Source organism: Oreochromis aureus, linkage group 18, assembly GCF_013358895.1.
Source record: "Oreochromis aureus strain Israel breed Guangdong linkage group 18, ZZ_aureus, whole genome shotgun sequence".
Lineage (NCBI taxonomy): Eukaryota > Metazoa > Chordata > Actinopteri > Cichliformes > Cichlidae > Oreochromis > Oreochromis aureus.
The window spans coordinates 33,651,222-33,671,457 of record NC_052959.1 but is presented as its reverse complement, the minus strand read 5'-3'; the positions used below and the strand labels follow the sequence as shown (position 1 = coordinate 33,671,457).

At 39.4% G+C, this 20,236-nt stretch overlaps 1 pseudogene; it reads left to right on the top strand.

The window, feature by feature from the left end:
- Positions 1-13,294: 13,294 nt before the first annotated feature.
- On the top strand, positions 13,295-16,432 carry LOC120434134 (annotated as a pseudogene).
- The last annotated feature ends 3,804 nt before the right edge of the window (positions 16,433-20,236 follow it).

Sequence of the window (20,236 nt, the reverse complement as noted above, 5' to 3'; positions counted from 1 at the left end):
TGCTGCATCCTTGATGCATGAAGGAGCGTTTCCACAGGTCCTTCCTTCCTGCAGCTGTCAGACTGTACAATCAGAACTGCTCCCAACAAACATAGATGTTTACATCAGCACTGTAACTGCAATAATTTAATCAACCGATTTGCACTACAACCTGGTTTGCCTCTTATCTGTTGTTAATTTTATTTAATTTAATAATGGTACAGTACTCTGTTTATAGTAACCATTGATGTAAATATGTAAAAATTGTGTATGTTTCTGTTCTGTGTCTTGTGTGCTGTTTGTTTCTATTAGTGTTCCTACGAGGCTGCTGGAGCTGATTGAGGCCACTCAACACAACACTGATGATTCCAGCAGACATGTCACAGCAGATTTCAGAAGCATCCCTGAAGCATCTCTTTGCTCCGCACCACTAAAAATAACTCTGGCTCTATTTTTTACAGAAGCTCCATCAAGCTGCACAAAACAGAGGAAAATGTGCAGAACAGAAGAAACAGCAAAGGAAATCCTGTCAGTGTTGAAAATAGAAGAGCCTGTGCAGACCAACATGTTTCACTTCTAAAATACAGCAGGTGTTGTTTGAAGGACGCAACAAAACCACATCAGAAAGACATCAGAGACTCATCACATCACTCGCTGGATTCACTGGATTATTTTTCTTTCACCATATTTGGAACAACGAAAACAAACAGGGAAGCATGTATAATGTAAACAGAATTGGTCCTAGCACTGAACCCTGTGGAATGTGCTGATGAAGTCTAATTGAAAACAAAATGGCATAAAGTGAATGGAAAAGGAAGTGAAGCATTTATATGTGACTGAATCTTCAAATCTTCTTTTAATAATAAGTCAGAAAAGGGAAAAAAAACCCTGCAATGATGTGATTTTAAAGTTTAAAATATGATGTCCATTAAAAGATGTGGGAGCATGGGTGAGAAGGTATAAAAGTCAGGTGAAGAAGAGATTCACGGTTCTTTCCTTTCATCTTCTGTGAGACCAGCCGTTGTGAAGATTACATCTAAAATGTTCAGAGTTAAACACATGCAGCAGAGATGCCAGAGGGATTGACTGCTGCCTAACCTGCAGACTTCAAATCAGTTTTGGCTTTTTCTCTGCTCAGTTTTTGACATATTAAATGATTAAGTCAGAAGGATTTGGATTTTTGCCATATTTCCACTAAATGCCAGGGGATGCTTTCTTGTTGGCTGATTATCATCAACTGAGAACACAGAAATAAGCACACCTTCAGTGCTGGATGTGTCGGTTCTCTCTTCAACTTCTCCCCTCTAAAGGATCAGAACATAATTCATAAAACATATAATTAAGGTGATTTGATTATTATTTTTATGCTTATTATTGTTTCATTCAGTTTTAGCTTGGCTCCTGTTGAATTGCTTTAATAAAGCATCCTGAAATTAAAGTCCAAATGGTGGACTTTTTAACCCTTTGTGAAAGAGAAAAGGAAAGAATCTGGGTATTGATCAACTTTAGTGTAAATAGCTCTTACATGTTACTCCAGCCCTTGAAGTAATACAATGATGACTTCTGCTGTCCATGCCCCTAAAATTGACCCTGGTATTCCAAATGGACTAATCTAAAGGGGAGCTGGTGTTAACAGATGTGGCTGGTAGGACCAGACTCCAGTTTTTCTTTTTGGAGGAGGCAAACCTGGATGATTTTGAGGGAGTTGGAACTGGGCAAGTCCCCTCATCCACTGGTTCAATCTGAACTCTGCATTACCTACTGGGCAAAAACTCACAGGATCCGAGATTTTTAATTTAATTTATTTTATTTAAAAGGACAGTGCAGTTTAACATAGTTCAAGTGCAAGACATGAGACTGATGTACCGCACATAGGTTTATAGCTACTGCTAATTTTCAACAATTGTCCCTTGTTGGGCTTACAGTCTAAATAAATACATATTACAATAAAACATACATTTTCACATACATTAGGACTTTATTTTAAAACAAAGAGACGATCCACATTTCCCGTATTTGGGTGCGGGATCCGCAGATTGACAAGACTCCTACCTCACTCATAAAGGAAACCACAGCCACCAGTGTAACTCTAACAGAATCTGGAGACCCAGAATTGGTCTCCTCCTACATGATCCGATACAGAAACAAATCCTCTGACAGCATCTTCCAGGAAGTTGAAGGTGTGACAACCACCCAGTACAGCAATGATGGACTTAGCCCACACTCTGAGTATGAGTGTTGTGTCACGGCTGTCATCAGCACTGGCTGTGGGCCTCCCAGCAACTGTGTGGAAACACACCAATGAACAGGCCCCCTCCTCAACGCCTCTGCATGTGCAAGCCTGCATGTTGAATGCTGGCACAATGCTGCTTCGGTGGGAACCCCCGAGGAACCTAATAGACAAATCAAGACAAGTCCACTACAGCTCCAGCATGACTCTTGGCACCTGAGCACACCAGAGACAACAGCTAGCAAGCTATCGCCTCAGGCCTGACTCCTGATATGACCTATAGGCTCAGGGTGTTGGGTTTCCACTCTGTTGGTGACATACCCAGTCAAGTCAAGACTCAGAAGAGGTGAGCAGGCAGCCACTGTGTGCGGCTCAGTCTTTTATGTCTTTATATGAATGTGCTGTCAAAAGTCTGCGAGACATACTGACTCTGTGATGCATGGAGTGAGGACCCAAACGAAGATGATTGGTGATGGAAGAATTAACAAAAGACGAGCTGTTTATTAGGCCGATAACTTGTTGCAAAAAATGGTGAACATTGAACAGAAAAAACTGAAACCTAATATAGGAACACTTGAAGACACACTATGATTAAACCCCAGGGAAAAACAGACAATGTGTCAAAGGCAGACTGACACTTTATACACAAGAGGGTGATTAGAGAAGAAGAAACACAGGGGAACACAGCAGGAACAAATTAGACATGACAAGACGGGAAGCAAAACTGAAAACAAGGCTCGTGAGACGAGGGACTGTCAAGATAAAACAGGAAGTAGCACAAACACTGAGACTCAAAACAGGACATGCAAGCTTGGCACTAAGACAGAGATAAACAAACATGGAAATAGACAACACCCCGGGGAGACAAGGGACAAAGACGTAAAGAACAGGGGAACAGATAAGGGAGACAAAACACAGATATATGACTGAGATGAGGAAGAGAGCGAGAGAGATGCAAAGAAAGAGAGAATGACACAGCAAGATAAATAAACATGGAAACAAGACACTGAGGACAAAACAGAAAGAGAAATGGACCAGCTGCAGATGGCACCCCCGCAAAAAAAATACAGTGTCTAAAGACCCCTGGGTGGGTGGAGGATCCAGAAGGAGGGACCTGAACTGAACCAAAAGAACAATCTGGAGCACAAGAGTCCAAAACAAGAAAGCAGTTTGGCTGGCCTATCAAACCACAGAGTAAGATTCAGTGACTGAGGTCTGCAGCAGGGATGAAGGCATTCTGGAGGCCGTCAGCTGAAACAATCGGTTAGAGCATGACCAAGAGTCCCTGCTGCCTCTCTGCATGGACAGCTCCAATGTCCAATGAGGGAGCTGGAACAAGTTTAGGGACTTAAAGTGTCACTAATTGATCAAATCTTCATCCAACAAGCTCTGATAAAGCCACTGTACACTAGCTGCTCAGCACCAAACAGCAGACAGACCATAATATGTCAGAGATCAGTTTGTTAGCTGCTTGTGGAGTTCTTCTACCCCCAAGTGGACACAGGCACTCGAGGGCGTAGATTTGGTTTTGGCATTGGTGGGGACGGACGATTCAACTACAGAGAAATATACTTACCTACATATGCTATTCTACATGCTTTTAAACCGTTTAAAATTACAATTCATAGCTTTAACAAATTTCCCACCTGTGGGACTAATAAAGGTCATCTTATCTTTATATGTGAATTATATAATGTTAAGTTACTATTAAAGAAATGACTAAGTATTTTAGAGTTTAGTTTACTTCAGTCATATTCCATGTAAATCAGGTATCATACAAAAATAAAAATAGTTTCAAATACAGTCATGACAATAAAAGAATATGACTTTAAGGACTTACCAACATTACTCCAGTTACACCAACATCTCTGATACATTAGCACTAAGGGAACACTGAATGACCTGCTGGGTTTTGTCCATAAAACTACTCGTTTAAGATTACCACAAAGTAAAAGATCTCTCAGCAAAATTATGCAACATTTTAGGCCCTATTGCCCCAATCAACTCAGTGAGCTGGGACTTTTTATTCTAAACATGAACTACTGTTACAGCAACAGACATGGACTACTGGTGCCCCACACAACAACTCAATGTCCACTATGTGAAGGAGCCAAACACATGCCTTCTCCTCTCGTTAACTGAAATGAACTGCTGGCATATTTGTTTTACATCTATACTGTCCAGTCTGTCCTGGTGGACATGACAACACGTTATTCATGGTTACACACAATTTTAGACTGATGAAAGCCTCAAATGATGTGCCCGGAGTTTGCTGTTCTCGTCGGCTCAGATAGTTGAAGTTTACACAGCTGCATTCTCGCATGAAAATATGTTAAAAGTTTATTTTGCGACCCAGAAAGAGTAATAAGAGTAATATTTAGTAGCTGCAGTAGTAGTAGCTATTGTTGGAAACTGGAATTGGCTGGGCCAATCTAGGATATGGTTTTTCAATTTTGTTGTCCGGTGGAAAATCGGGAGAAATTGGGAGAATGGTGGCTCAACAGAGCTCGCTGAAAGGCACAGCCAATCACATTGGCCACATTTGTCACATGACGTAGGACTCCAGTAGAGAACGTAATTTAACTCTTTCTGCACCGCTGCGTGAATGAGACGCTGAAAGATCTTTTTTTTCTTTCTATCTGGTTTGTTTTTCTTTACTGGAAGAGATCAAATTATTGGTGGGGACAATTCAATAATCGCTGGATGTTTCTTTTATGATGCATTTGACCTTTTCTCATTTAATCATCTTAAACTGTGTAATATATATTTACAAATCAACATGTTTGATGTGTTTGTAGAAGCGTAGATTCTTTATGTGAAGTTTTAATCTTTTGTACATCTCTGCAGAAAAACTCAACTGATGCATTTAGAACCCACCAGGATACAATAACAGTGTAGTTATTTGTTTGAAGTAAAAATAAAGATTTGAACTTTAAGAATGTGTTTCTCATTTTCTGTCATACATAACCTGTGTGACTGCAGCATTCACAGATCATAAACTTGCTCTCCTGCAGCAGACGGGCTGTGTGGGTTTCTGCTCTGCAGCCTCCACACCGTTAGCTGTGGCTTTTCACTTTAATAACACAATGACAGTTACAAGCATGAACTCTGCTTAAAGAATGATTCCAGGAAGGATCTGTGTTCATGTGTGTGAGAGAAACAAAGTGTGAACTCAGAGCTGTTACAGAGTTGATGTTTAGTACGATCACAGCAGAAAAATACAAGATGAAGTCTAAACATTAAATCCCACAGAACTCATGTAGAACCATTATGATTTAAAAATACTGAAAAAGTGAATAAATTAAGAAAACATTTGTAAAAACAATTTCACAAGACACCATCAGTTCAGATAGATATTGAGCATCTTTCTAACTTTTCTAATAATCATAAATATGTAAAACATTTAACTTCCTGGGACCTGGTGTCCACATATGTCGACAACACATTTTGGGTTGTCGAGACCAAATTACTACATTTTGCTCTACAAGGGCCTGATATCCACTTATGAGGACATCATACTAACACTGTCCCATCGAAAAGTGAATGTCCTCATATGTGGATCTCATTTTTCTCAGAAACAAAAACATTCATCAGGTCCCAAACAGCCCAAAGAGCAAAGAGAAATTAAAAATGTATTTCATGAAAGAATTCGTGTCTCAGGAGGTTAAAATAAATGTGTCGTTGATTAATCAGCTTAATTATTCAGACTAGTACAATTTATACAAATAATAAATTTGAGTTAAAAATGTAAACAAAATCATAATTATTATAATCAAGACCAGCAAGAAGAAACAAACTTAAAATAAAGATAATTTACTAATTTGATGATTTAACCAGTGATGAATATTTATTAAGTTTTTAATATTAATATTTAAATCAGTGATAATTTTTTAAAACAATTTTTAAAATATTAAATATAAATTCACTGAGTTATGCTTTTAAAGAATTCATTTTTTAAAATCTTGAATGTAAATATAAAATATATTTTCCCAATGAGATTTACTCCACACAGCTTTGTGTTTTATGTCAGGGTAAATTAAATATGAATTATCTGATTATTTACTATGAAGTGAAAAAGACAAAATATGAAACTGATGTTGTCATCGAGGAGTGGACTCAGGCGCAGACAAAACTCAGACGCCGATGGCGAAGAATTAAGTTTATTACAGGAAGTTCAGTGTGACAACAACGAGTGTGGAAAACAAACATGAACTAAAGACGCGAGCCTAAAAATCAGCTCTGAGGTAAATAACTCATTTACAAGGATGTAGCACGTATCACACCACGCTGTGAGATGCTGTCAGCAGCACTAAAGGAAATCACTATGAACAGTGTTGAGACGACGCCAGTCTCTCTGATCCTTTTGTCTTGGCAGAGATCACAGAGATGTTTCCAAGTAGGCCGACTTTTGTACTGTTGTGTAAATGTGTATGTAAAGGTGGATGACTGCCTACTGCAAATGAAATCTAACCATGGGTACAAATAAATGAAGCTGAAGCTGACGTAAAACACAGCCCTGTTTTTATTACTGTTTATAGATATTATCATTGATGATCATCATTTTAATGATTCTTAAAAGGGTTTAATGAATCCTTCAGTCTGAAACCAACTTGGAACAAAACACATTAGAAGATGTGGGAAAGAACCACAGTGTGCACATATTTTAAACACACAACTGAACCACATGTGTTTGTTTCAAAACGAGTTTTCACTCTAAATGTTATATAAGATTTTATAAACTACTTTGTTTAAACTGTATGAACTGCTAAATAATCTTGTACAGGATATTCATTTTTGATATTTTGATATTTGTTTATAGTTCAGTTAAATTCTATTTATTATTTCAGTTTCATCACAGCTGTTAAACAACAGATAACAGTGTGTGTTAGTAAATTCACAGCAGCCTGAATGTGTTTGTGGGAACATGAATGTGTTTGAGTGTTTCTGCATCATGTGACCCAGATTTTTGGATCTGCTGTCAGATTGAAATGAAGACGATGAAACCACACAGCAGCTTCAGCTGAGCTGTCAATCAGCAGCAGCAGTCTTATCTGTGGGCCGCAGGGGCTGATGGGAGCTTTGAGGACCTGTTAGAAACCACGTGGCCCTCGTCTGATCTCACAGCTCGTCCTTGTTTGGCCTCAGCTGCATCAGAGCGCCACTTCTCCCCAGGTTCACCAGAGGAAACACCACTGCACAAAATGCTTTTCCTCCCAGCTGCTGCTCTGTGCTGTCTGTGTTCAGGTGAGTGTTTCCAGCCAATCAGGAGCCAACAAAGTCAACAAACACTGTCACACTAACCTTCATCTATCTGTCTGTGTCTCTACAGCACTGGTTACCATGGCAGCAGAACAGCTGATTCAGGATGATTTAACATTGACCAGGAGAGTTGGAGAAAGTGTCTCCTTCAGCTGTGGAGGGACTGAACAGTGTGATGATGACTGGATATTCTGGTACCAGAAGAAAGAAACATTCAGAGTGATTGGGTATACGGATAAGAGTGATGTGTCTTGCACACTTGAAACAGGTTACGATCATCCTCAAGAAGATGATTTCTTTGCTGAGAATAAACAGAACAGCTGTGAATTAAAGATAGAGAAAGTTAAACTCGATCATTCAGCCACCTACTACTGCTCCTGTGTTAAGCTTGATCCCCACAGTTAGAAATGATCCCTGCAGCCTGAACAAAACCAACAGATGAACAGATGTCAAACAGTGTTTGTGACAGGAAGAGAGCAGTAAACCACAGCCCAGGTTCACAGATTTCACCTCCATCTCAGAGTCACAAACATACTGAGCTCAGGGACGATTTTTATTTACTGCTGTCAGAAATTCAATTCTATTTATTTCTGTTTAAACAGATTTTTCATGTTTTAAGACAGAAACAAGAGGAACAGATGACATCAAACTTCCACAAAAACATTTATTCAAAGTGAAAGAAAAACAGATTGTGTCAAACTGAATCAAAGTCCATCCCTCATTCACAGTGTTAATGTTCTCTTCATGAAAACTCTTCCAGCAGCACTTGTTGTTTTACACCTTTCAGTACATTTAACCAGACACTTTCACTTTAGGACATTTTAAAGACAAATCTTGGACTGATGTCAGGTCAGGATTTTGTCCTTCTAGCAGCGGCTCATTAGGACGCTGATTTTGTTGGACAGATTTCCATCAGTTTCCTGTGAATGTTTATAGAGGATGAATCAGTCATGGTGCCTCATCTTTCTGTCACCTTCTTTTCTCTCTGATCCAAATAAACTGATTTGTATCTGAATATGTTGAATCAGGAATCACAGGACAAGATTTCTGTTTGTGTTTCTGACCAATTACATTCAAGCAGCTTTGGCTGCATGCAGGTTCTCACATCATTCGAGGACTCCCAGCCACATTTGATCCCCACCAGTTCGAATACAGGAAGAGCAGATCAACAGAAGATGTCATAGCCATAGCCCTCCATACAACCCTAACAAAAGGACAGTTACGTCAGGATTCTTTTTATTGATTTTAGCTCGGCTTTTAACACCATCATCCCTGTCAGACTAGTAACCAAATTACATGACCTCGGCCTCCCTCAAGCCACCTGTCCTCACCCCTCAGCCTCAACACCGGCTCCTATCAGGGATGTGTGTACTCACGACTGCACCCCCACCCACCCGTTAGTGATGGGATTTCTGGCTCTTTTTAGAGAACCGGCTCTTTTGGTTCGGCTCACTAAAAAGAGCCGGCTCTTCGCTCCCAACCGGCTCTTCAGGTTGTTTTGTTGCTTTAATTAATTTATTATTAACAATAATATAAAGTTATGCACAAAGGGAATTACTAATGTAAAACAATTGGTTTTATTTATATATAAATATATGCGGTGGGCCCTAGAGACAAAACACATTCAAACTCCGAAGCACATTTCTAGCATGAACTGAACTTCCAAAACAGAGCTACCTAGATCACTAAAATCACACAATTGAAAGCATATGTGTATTGTTTGTGTATTTATACACAAGCACTCATATATATTCAAATAATTGAAGGTAATGAAGATAATTGCAGGTAAATGAATAAAATGTTCATTTACCTGCTACTACCACACAAAATCCGGTCGTTGGTACTTGCTGGCTTGTGCAGCCACTAGGTAACAAAAGCTCAACACTGCACCTAGCATCCTGGAGCACTTCTGTTGTGTTTTGTATGTGTTTTGGAATTTTCACGTGCTTCAGAATTTGTACATGCTATGGAGTTTTTACGTGTTTTGGAGCTTTTACGTGTTTTGAAGTTTGCACGTGCTTTGTCTCTAGGGGCCACCGTAAATATACTTTTATTTATTCACTCCACATAAAATGTAATAAATAAATCATATAATACAAAAGTCAACTATTCACAGTTCAACTTTTAACTATTTAAATTTTCAGCTTTTTCCTTTTAAACAAATTTAAAGTGAAACAACACAAAACACTGCAAACCACAACACAATTAAATATAAATTAAAATATGAAAACAAAAAGAAGATGCACATTCTCTGTCATATGGGCCTGCATGAATAAACTTTCTGAATCCTTTATCATCTGCAACTGAAAATAGATGATCACTATACCTTTCTAATGTGACGTTGTTGTCCCTGGCTCTCTTTCTCTCTCTCTCCCTCCCGCTCTGTTCCTGTGCTACTGAGTGTAACTACGGCCCCTCCCCCCTCTGCCCAGCGCAAAGCACACGGCTCGCGTGCGGAGTGAAGCAGAAAAAAAGTGCGAGAGAGAGGGTGAGAGAAAGAAAAAAAAAACCCACGGCTCGCGAAGAGTCGGCTCTAAGAGCCATTTCGTTTATGAACGACACATCACTACCACCCGTATAACACTTCTTGAAGTTTGCAGATGACACAACTGTGATTGGGTTTGTTGTGGGGGAGATGAGTCTGCATACAGCGACAAAGTGGAAAAACTGTCATCATCATGCAGTCGAAACAACCTGGTCCCCAAATCCATAAAGCCAAAGAAATAATAGCTGACTTCAGAAGGAACAAATCTGACCCTCAGCCCACACACATTAATGGGGACTGTGTGGAGAGGGTCTCTGACTTCAAGTTCCTGTCTGTACCTGGGTGGTGACCAATCCTGGAAAACAAACACCACAGCTATGATAAAGAAACAGCAGCGATTTCACTTCCTGAGGGTCCTGAAGAACAACGCCTTAGCCAAGGAGCTGCTCGTGTCCTTCTACAGGTGCTCCGTTGAAAGTACCTTGACATACTGCATCCAAGTTTGGTTTTCCGGCAGTAGGAAAAAGCATCACTCCAAAGGGTCATCAACACAGCACAGAGGCTCATTGACTGTGCTCTTCTCTCCCTACAGGAGCTGTACAGGCCTGCAGCATCCCGAAGTACCCATCCCACCTCACACATCTCCATGACAAAAGTGTAACTAGGCACGGCACAATCATTTCTTGTAGATACCACTTACCATGCCAGAAGTCAGCCAGCAGTGCCGGCTTGACACCAGATCCGGGCCAGAACTGTCTGCTATGTGGGGAGTAGCCTTGCAGGTCAAATCTAACCAGTCACACCTGTGTGACAGCTGGATGGTGACACTTGTTAATAACTGGGTTGATTTTAGAGGCCTGGACAGTAAGTCCCAAGGAATATTACATTTAAAGCCCTGGAGTAACCTGTCAGAGCTGTTTACACTAAAATGATTAATACTCCGATTTTTACCCTTTTTTAATTTCACAAAGGTTTAAAAAAGGGAATGTCCACAATTTGCACTTAAATTCCAAGATATTTTATTAAAGAGAACGTGAAGCAAAAGCAGAAATAAATAATATTAACAGTCACACAATAATAATCAAATAACATCAGTTATACTTATCTCACTAACCTACTTTGAACTAATACTGATTTTATCCTCATCTTTGGGATGAAAGAGGTTGGAGGAGAGAATGAGCATATCCAGTGCTGGTGGTGTAATTCATCTCAGTGTTTTGTGCTAATGGAAACAATCAATGTTCCTCTAAGCTGCGCCGCGTGCGCGCATTGCGCACTGCTGGCACGGTCTCTGCGCGCAGAGAAAATCTGCGTTATGCACAAAAAAATCTAACCTGGATTAAAATTAAAATTAATACTTTAACAATTCTGTTTTGCAGTGTTAGTCAGTAAGTGACTGGCTGCTCCCGTATGGGATTAGAACGATGCCACCTTATCCCATAGTTCAGCCAATAATGCGATTCACATATTTGTATATACGCAGCTAATCAACGTGGTTGACAAGCTATGACAGCGTCCTTATGTGCCGACACCGGTGTTTTAGCTAGCAAAGCGGCGTGGCTGATGTGGAGTGAAGCCACGTTAATGACAACGTGTACAACCATTGGAGATGTGAGCAGGACAGACGGAACAACTGACGGGAAAAGTGTGGACTTTATACCAGTTTTTAAATTGTGTTGATAGGCCACGTAAAACCAGAGTTATGATAAAAATATCTGCAGTGTTTGGTTTTCTTCCTGAATACTTTCGTTGTTTATATTTACTGCGTCTGGCTGACCCGCCCCACCGATTGGAGGGTGCATCGAAATGCACCAAAGAAGACATGGATGAAACAAATCCAGGATGGTTTGAAGGCCCTTCGACTTGACCTTGAGCAGGCAAGAACCATCGCCTTAGATCGAAAAGCGTGGAAGATAATCGTTGGTCAAGCAAGAGAACCTGCGGCACCTACAGCAGCGTACTGGTTGCGCGGCAGACCATCGCCGCTGGTCGCCCGCTAAGGACAAGAAGAGATATTTACTGCGGGAAGAAACAGTAAAAACTGCGTTTTATAAGAAAAAAGGCTCAAACGCCTGTGAGCAAAAACAAACCCCACCCCCCTCTACCTTTCCTATTCGCCGAAAAAAGTACCATGTCGACTAATCAGAAAATGGTATGGAAACGTGGCATCTAGTTGTTAAGAAACGGGGGGAAGTTTTAGGGGTGACGGCGGTGTTTTGAGATGTGAGAGATCTGTGACGTTTAGCGCAAATTTTGTGTAGTTAGTGTGTAGTGCAGTCAATAGTTTTGTTGGTGTGTCAGAGCAATGAGGCGACTGCTGAGTGTTACAGGAGTGATACATCTCCTGTAACACTCCTGTAAAATGTTTATTTTAAAATGCCTTGGCTGCGTTTAAAAAAAACAGCTGCAAAAAACTTTGTTGTTTGCCAAACTCAGTTACTTTTTTGAAGAAGTAACTATATAATTAATTGCCCAACATTGGTCATTATAGACTGTATTTTGCAGACAGAGAGTTACAGGACTCTTTCCCAGACCTCAGACTCAGAATACAAGTCAGAGCTTTATTAAAAAAAAAAAAAAAAAAAAGTTGTGTTTTCAAAATTGGAGTTCAAGTTATTTTTACTTCCAATAGTGTTAACATACTACACAGGTCAATGACTAGATTTTTTTTAATTTTCATTGTCAGTGGGCTAAAGCAGTTAATTAAAAGTAGTCTAACATAAATGTAAATGCTGTAATTTGATTATTTTAATAAACCATGTAACTTGGATGGATTCGATGCTGGCGTGACCACAGTGCACACCATTTTTGTTGGACTCTGTTGGACTTGGTTGTTCCAAAGCTCTATTTTTACAGCAGCATGGGCGCTTTGTGTTCCTACGAGGCTGCTGGAGCTGATTGAGGCCACTCAATACAACACTGATGATTCCAGCAGACATGCCACAGCACATTTCAGAAGCATCTCTTTGCTCTGCACCACTAAAAATAACTCTGGCTCTAATTTTTACAGAAGCGCCATCAAGCTGCACAAAACAGAGGAAAATGTGCAGGACAGAAGAAACAGCAAAGGAAATCCTGTCAGTGTTGAAAATAGAAGAGCCTGTGCAGACCAACATGTTTCACTTCTAAAATACACCAGGTGTGGTTTGAAGGACGCAACAAAACCACATCAGAAAGACATCAGAGACTCATCACATCACTCGCTGGATTCACTGGATTATTTTTCTTTCACCATTATTTGGAACAAAGAAAACAAACTTGACTGGTTTGTGTCATTGTGGTGCTGCATGGCCCACTTTCTCCTGAGATTCAGGTCACAGACAGATGTTCTGATAGTTTTCTTTAGAATCTGCTGCTATAATTCAAAATTGATTGTGTGATTAATGATGGTGAGCCAGATGGGCCAAACCATGATACTGTCAGCAGCATGTTTCATTGTAGTGATGGTATCATTGATGGGATAAATGGACTGGTGCTTATATAGTGATTTTCTATTTTCATGTGGACTAAAGTAGTGGACTGACCAACAGACTGACATTAACATCAGAGCCGTGCTGCTAGTGTGGCTAAAAGAAAAGAGAAGAAGAGACAGTCATGTTGATATGAACATTAGAGAAACACATCATGGAGCTGAAATATGATCCTGCTTCCTCATTTGGACTCATTCACCTCAGCTGACACATTCAACAGCAGACAGGTTTTTGTAGCAGTCTGTCTCACTGTGGGAGGAAACTACTACTTCATCTTTGGCTCTGGAACTAAACTGTCTGTAACAGGTAAGAACAAACATTTATTTTCCTTCAGTTGTTTTATTGTAGAAGCTGAAAATGTGTTTAAAGTCAGTTTCTGCTGCTTCAGGCTTTACATGTTAGTTTTTCATCATTAGTAGAGAATTCATCTGCAGCCATTGTTACATAAGAAAAGCTCAATAATCTCTGAAAACATGTTGAAATCTCACTGAACAACTAAAGTTATTCTTTATTTCTGCAAATATTAGTGATGTTACAAATATTTAGGATTTGATCATCTCAGTAATTCTGCACCATCTGCTGGTTTTTCAACACAAGATCATATTTGATGTTAAAATTAAATTAATATAGATTAACAAATATGGTTTCAGGCAATATTTACTTTATGTTGAGGAACAAATATTTTTTTATACTCAAACATTTATGTAGTTAGTTCAAAAAGTGTTTTCTGGTAAATGAAATTAAAAAAACGGATACCGATTAGAAAACTCAGAAATGATATAACATAAATTTAGGATGAAAATGACATTGTTAAACTCCGCTGTGTATTTCTAAGATTAAGTCGTGTGTGTGGATTTGTACGTGACAATAAAAAGTTGATAATACTAAAATTTTCCAAAAATACTTTTGTCAAATTTTTTTTATTAAATATACTTTGTCATATAATTTGATTTTTATGACTAAAGATATCATGAAGTATATCTCGTATTATTGAAAACGTTTTATTCACTATTTCAGTTTTAGTGTTTAAAATGTTTGCTACAGTTTATTATTTGAATAAAAACATAACTTAAATTAATCACTGCATTACTTTTCCAATTTTTACACAAAAATATTTAAGAATAAATAATGAAAGACAAATATGGTCTTTATGGTAAAATATATCAAAGACAAGAAGAATGGAAATTTTATCTGCTGAATTGAATTTTGTGAAATGATATTTAATTTTATTTATAGTACAAAACAATATGAAAAAAGATGAATTTATTTTTGGACAGAAGAGTATCTCTGTTAGAACTCGTGTCTAAGGACTAATATGGAAAATACATTTTTTACTTATATAAAGACAAATTTATATATTTTAAGATTGGACTGAATTAAGTTTCTATAAAACAATAAAAAAATAAAATGAATTGAATTTGACTTTAAAACCACGCTGAGTGTTCCACATGTGAGCCATGATGACATGAGGTGATGACTGTGTTTGATATGAAGCTGAATCCAGTGTATGTAGTGAACTTTGTATTGATGAGTAGTTTAGTGATCAGAGTCCATGTAGTTTCCAGGATCAGACTGAATGCAGTGCAGTGCTGGAAGCTGCTGCTGACTGTGTGAATGTGTGTCTGTGCTGCTTGTTGCTGCTGTCAAACTTCAGATGAGCAGGTAGTGAAGCCCGTGGTGAGCGTGTACCCAGCAGCATCCAGAGCCCACCTGGAGGAACAGCTCCCTGCTGTGTGTGGCCTCAGCCATGTTTCCTCCTCTGGTCCAGTTCTCCTGAAAAGACAGAAGAAGAACGGCGGAGAAGCGGAGGAGCTGCCCCTGCTGAGGGAGAGCAGCTGGAGCTCAGAGAGTCGGGACGCACCATTGCCATCAGGATAGTTGATGGGAGTGATTCTGACACATATAAATACAGCTGCTGGGTGAAGCACGAGGGGGGCACAGTGGAGGCCCAAACACAACAAGGTAATGAAGGCTTGGTGACTGTGTTCAGCAGTGATTCAGCTTCATGTGGAGATGCTGTCAAAGAGAGCAGAGGAGCAGAGGACTGACATTTCTCACTGCAGCTCCAAACATTTGACTCCTTTTCTGTTTCAGAGGTTCCAGCTCCAGCAGCCTCCTGTCCTCCAGAGAGAGAGCCAGCAGACCTGCCAGCTCTGCAGCCAGCTGACTGTAAGATCACCTGCTGCCTCTCTGCATGGACAGCTCCAATGTCCAATGAGGGAGCTGGAACAAGTTTAGGGACTTAAAGTGTCACTAATTGATCAACTCTTCATCTAACAAGCTCTGATAAAGCCACTGTACACTAGCTGCTCAGCACCAAACAGCAGACAGACCATAATATGTCAGAGATCAGTTTGTTAGCTGCTTGTGGAGTTCTTCTGCCCCAAGTGGACACAAACACTACATCAGTTCATCCACTTGAAGAAGAAGCTGTGACTGTTTCTATTTGGACTTTTTCTCCTTGATGTGAGAGGAATAACCCGACTGTCTGTCTGTCTCTTTGTGTCTGTCTGTCCTTCAGTGTCCTTCCAGTCTCAGTGCAGGGTGAAGCTGCTCTGCCTGCTGTACACAGTGCTGATAGTGAAGAGTCTGGTGTACTGCTGTGGACTCTCTCTGCTGATGAGCCTCACAAACAAGGGAGCGTCCACCAACTGCACACATGCTGACTGACTGTTTTCTGCTCGCCTTTTCTCACCATCAAATCTCATCAATTCATCTCATTCATCACTTTGATCAGTATCACAAATGTTAGTTATGATGTGTTGTGCTTATTTTGCCTTTTTCTTCAATAGTTAGAAGATCATCTGAAATAAATACATCTTTACATGTATTGTTACTCTGAGTTAGAATTCTTTTTGTACTTATTGTGACTTTTATTGTAGTAACAAAAATCATCAGGTATATTTTTATCACAAGTTTTCTCTTTGATTTATTTTTGGTTGATTTTCAAATGTCAAACAGTGTAGTTGTGTTTGTAAGTGTGAATAATAAAGATTTCAAGATGAAGAATTTGATTCTACTTTCATTGTGTGATAAACAACAACCCGTGTGAGTGAAGCACAAACTGACTGTATCCAAACTTGCTCTCCTGCAGCAGACGGGCTGTGTGGGTTTCTGCTCTGCAGCCTCCACACCGTTAGCTGTGGCTTTTCACTTTAATAACACAATGACAGTTACAAGCATGAACTCTGCTTCAAGAATGATTCCAGGAAGGATCTGTGTTCTTCACCTGTGAGAGAAACAGCTCAAATCCTCAACTCAGAGCTGACAAATGAACTTTAATGGAATCAAAGGAGAGACCATGAAGCCCCTGCAGTCTGCTCAGCTCCCATTTTATTAGCTGAGCTGAGTTTTTCATTCTGGATATCACACACGTAAGAACAGATCAAGTCTGAACAGCAAATGTTGGAGGATCATTTTGAAGTGTTGCTAAATGTCATTATTATTCCAAAACTACTGAATGATTCAGAAAATCGTTTCCAAAAAGCAGAAATATGCAAACAAAGTAGAAACAAGGCAACATGAGTCATTCAGATGCAGATAACATATTCTCCTTGTTTTGAAGAACACAGTCATGAAATCTTTCTGTGTGTCATTCATTGAGTTGAAGTGCCTAATAGAAGAGGAAAAGCAGAAATATTCAATGATAGCTGAGACATTGAGAACATGGCTGTATGCCTGCTATCATAACAGGAAACAAAGCACACAAAAACAGCAAACACACAATAATGTGGTCGCAGCTTGTTGTGTGTTGTTAGGTGTCATTTTGACTTTGACATTTAATGAAGTCCCAAAAATGTGTGCGACTCATTAAAGGAGTCTGTACGTGTCAGTCAGTGCTCTGTATTCATGTGTTCACCTCATTAAACTCACTGAGACACTTTTCTCCTCCAAACTTCCAGCACAGCTTCATATTTCACTGACTGATTCTTTGATTACATCCATTAAGGCTCACACAGTGAAATTAGTGCAAACTTACAAATGTGTTGGAACAATTTTGGCCTCCAAACTGAACTTTGAGACAAACAGTGAAGCTGTGAGCAAAAAGAGGCTCCAGTGTGTGTCATGGTGGAGGAAACTGTTGTATTCCCACATTCAAAACATGCTGATCTTATTGGATTTTTCCCTCAAAGTCTTTTTCCTCCTTTTTCTCTTCATCCAAATGTTCTAGCAGGCTGACTGTGAGTCCCTGTTTAACCTGTACAGCAGAAAGTAACAGCAGTCAGCGGCCTCCACTTGACTTCATGACTTCAACCCCTCGCACAGTCACTTTCACTTTCTTCCTTCTGTCTTTTAGTCCGAAAATGTAGAACAACACCAGATCAAAATATTTGTGTCCTTCACTCACATCTTCAAATGATACCTTCTATATCAGAGATGATACAAAGGCAACATTTGTCTTATTTCTCTTTCATGAATCAAAAAGTACTTTTGTACTGTTGTGTAAATGTGTATGTAAAGGTGGATGACTGCCTACTGCAAATGAAATCTAACCATGGGTACAAATAAATGAAGCTGAAGCTGACGTAAAACACAGCCCTGTTTTTATTACTGTTTATAGATATTATCATTGATGATCATCATTTTGAATGATTCTTAAAAAGGGTTTAATGAATCCTTCAGTCTGAAACCAACTTGGAACAAAACACATTAGAAGATGTGGGAAAGAACCACAGTGTGCACATATTTTAAACACACAACCGAACCACATGTGTTTGTTTAAAATCGTTTTTTCACTCTAAATGTTAAATATGATTTTATAAACTACTTTGTTTAAACTGTATGAACTGTTAAATAATCTTGTACGGGATATTCATTTTTGATATTTTTATATTTGTTTATAGTTCAGTTAAATTCTATTTGCATATTTTCAGTTTCATCACAGCTGTTAAACAACAGATAACAGTGTGTGTTACTAAATTCACAGCAGCCTGAATGTGTTTGTGGGAACATGAATGTGTTTGAGTGTTTCTGCATCATGTTACAAGCATGAACTCTGCTTTTTTGGATCTGCTGTCAGATTGAAATGAAGACGATGAAACCACACAGCAGCTTCAGCTGAGCTGTCAATCAGCAGCAGCAGTCTTATCTGTGGGCCGCAGGGGCTGATGGGAGCTTTGAGGACCTGTTAGAAACCACGTGGCCCTCGTCTGATCTCACAGCTCGTCCTTGTTTGGCCTCAGCTGCATCAGAGCGCCACTTCTCCCCAGGTTCACCAGAGGAAACACCACTGCACAAAATGCTTTTCCTCCCAGCTGCTGCTCTGTGCTGTCTGTGTTCAGGTGAGTGTTTCCAGCCAATCAGGAGCCAACAAAGTCAACCTGTAACAAACACTGTCACACTAACCTTCATCTATCTGTCTGTGTCTCTACAGCACTGGTTACCATGGCAGCAGAACAGCTGATTCAGGATGATTTAACATTGACCAGGAGAGTTGGAGAAAGTGTCTCCTTCAGCTGTGGAGGAAATGAACAGTGTTGGAGCAGTTATCCCTATGTATTCTGGTACCAGAAGAAAGAAAATGAAACATTCAGAGTGATTCTTAATATTAATAAGAATAGTGGTTCTGTTAACTCAGGTTATGGTCATCCTCAGAAAGATGATTTCTCAGCTGTGAATAAACAGAACGGCTGTGAGTTGAAGATCAACAAAGTTAAACCTGATCATTCAGCCACCTACTACTGTAAATGTTATAAGGAAGATCCCCACAGTGAGAAATGATCCCTGCAGCCTGAACAAAAACCAACAGATGAACAGATGTCAAACAGTGTTTGTGACAGGAAGAGAGCAGTAAACCACAGCCCAGGTTCACAGATTTCACCTCCATCTCAGAGTCACAAACATACTGAGCTCAGGGACGATTTTTATTTACTGCTGTCAGAAATTCAATTCTATTTATTTCTGTTTTGAACAGATTTTCATGTTTTAAGACAGAAACAAGAGGAACAGATGACATCAAACTTCCACAAAAACATTTATTCAAAGTGAAAGAAAAACAGATTGTGTCAAACTGAATCAAAGTCCATCCCTCATTCACAGTGTTAATGTTCTCTTCATGAAAACTCTTCCAGCAGCACTTGTTGTTTAACACCTTTCAGTACATTTAACAGTGACTAAAGGTATTGGAGCACATGTTGATTATTTTATTGTATTTATTTTACTTACACTCTGTTTCTTTTAATTAGCAAACTGTGGCATTGCTTGGAGACCACTTTTATGGACACAAACACCCCAAATGCTCCACAAATACCTCCATGAACAGAACATTGGCCAACTGGAGACTCCCCTGAAGTACTGGGTTGGACACAGATTTGTTTATCCAAACTTGGGTAAACTGGCTGTTTTTTCTCCCAACCCCTGGGTATTAAAGGGTATTTTCAAAAGCAGGAGAAATCCACTCACAAAAGTGGAACGGTCTTAAGCCCAGGACTGTGGAAAAGCTGCTATTTTTGAATAAAAACAAATGAAAACATTTCTTCCCAGTGTCATAAGCACTGTTATGAAGTCACAAGCACATTCACATCACCTCCCTCATATTTGTTTCCATGTACATTCCTGTGGTAAGCTGCCATTGTGTTCTACACAAACATTAATATAATAATAAAAATAACTAATATTCAGAGTTTAGCTATTGGTGTCATGAACAAAAGTAATTTATTTATTCAACTTGAAGCGCCACAAACTAGTTTGTGTCATTATCCAGATGTACATAAGCCTGATTTCACAGTTACACAATCAGACCAAAACTCTGATAGTTTCCACTTTCTCTTTTGTATCAGACATACTGAGACAATATTCAGGATAAATAACCAT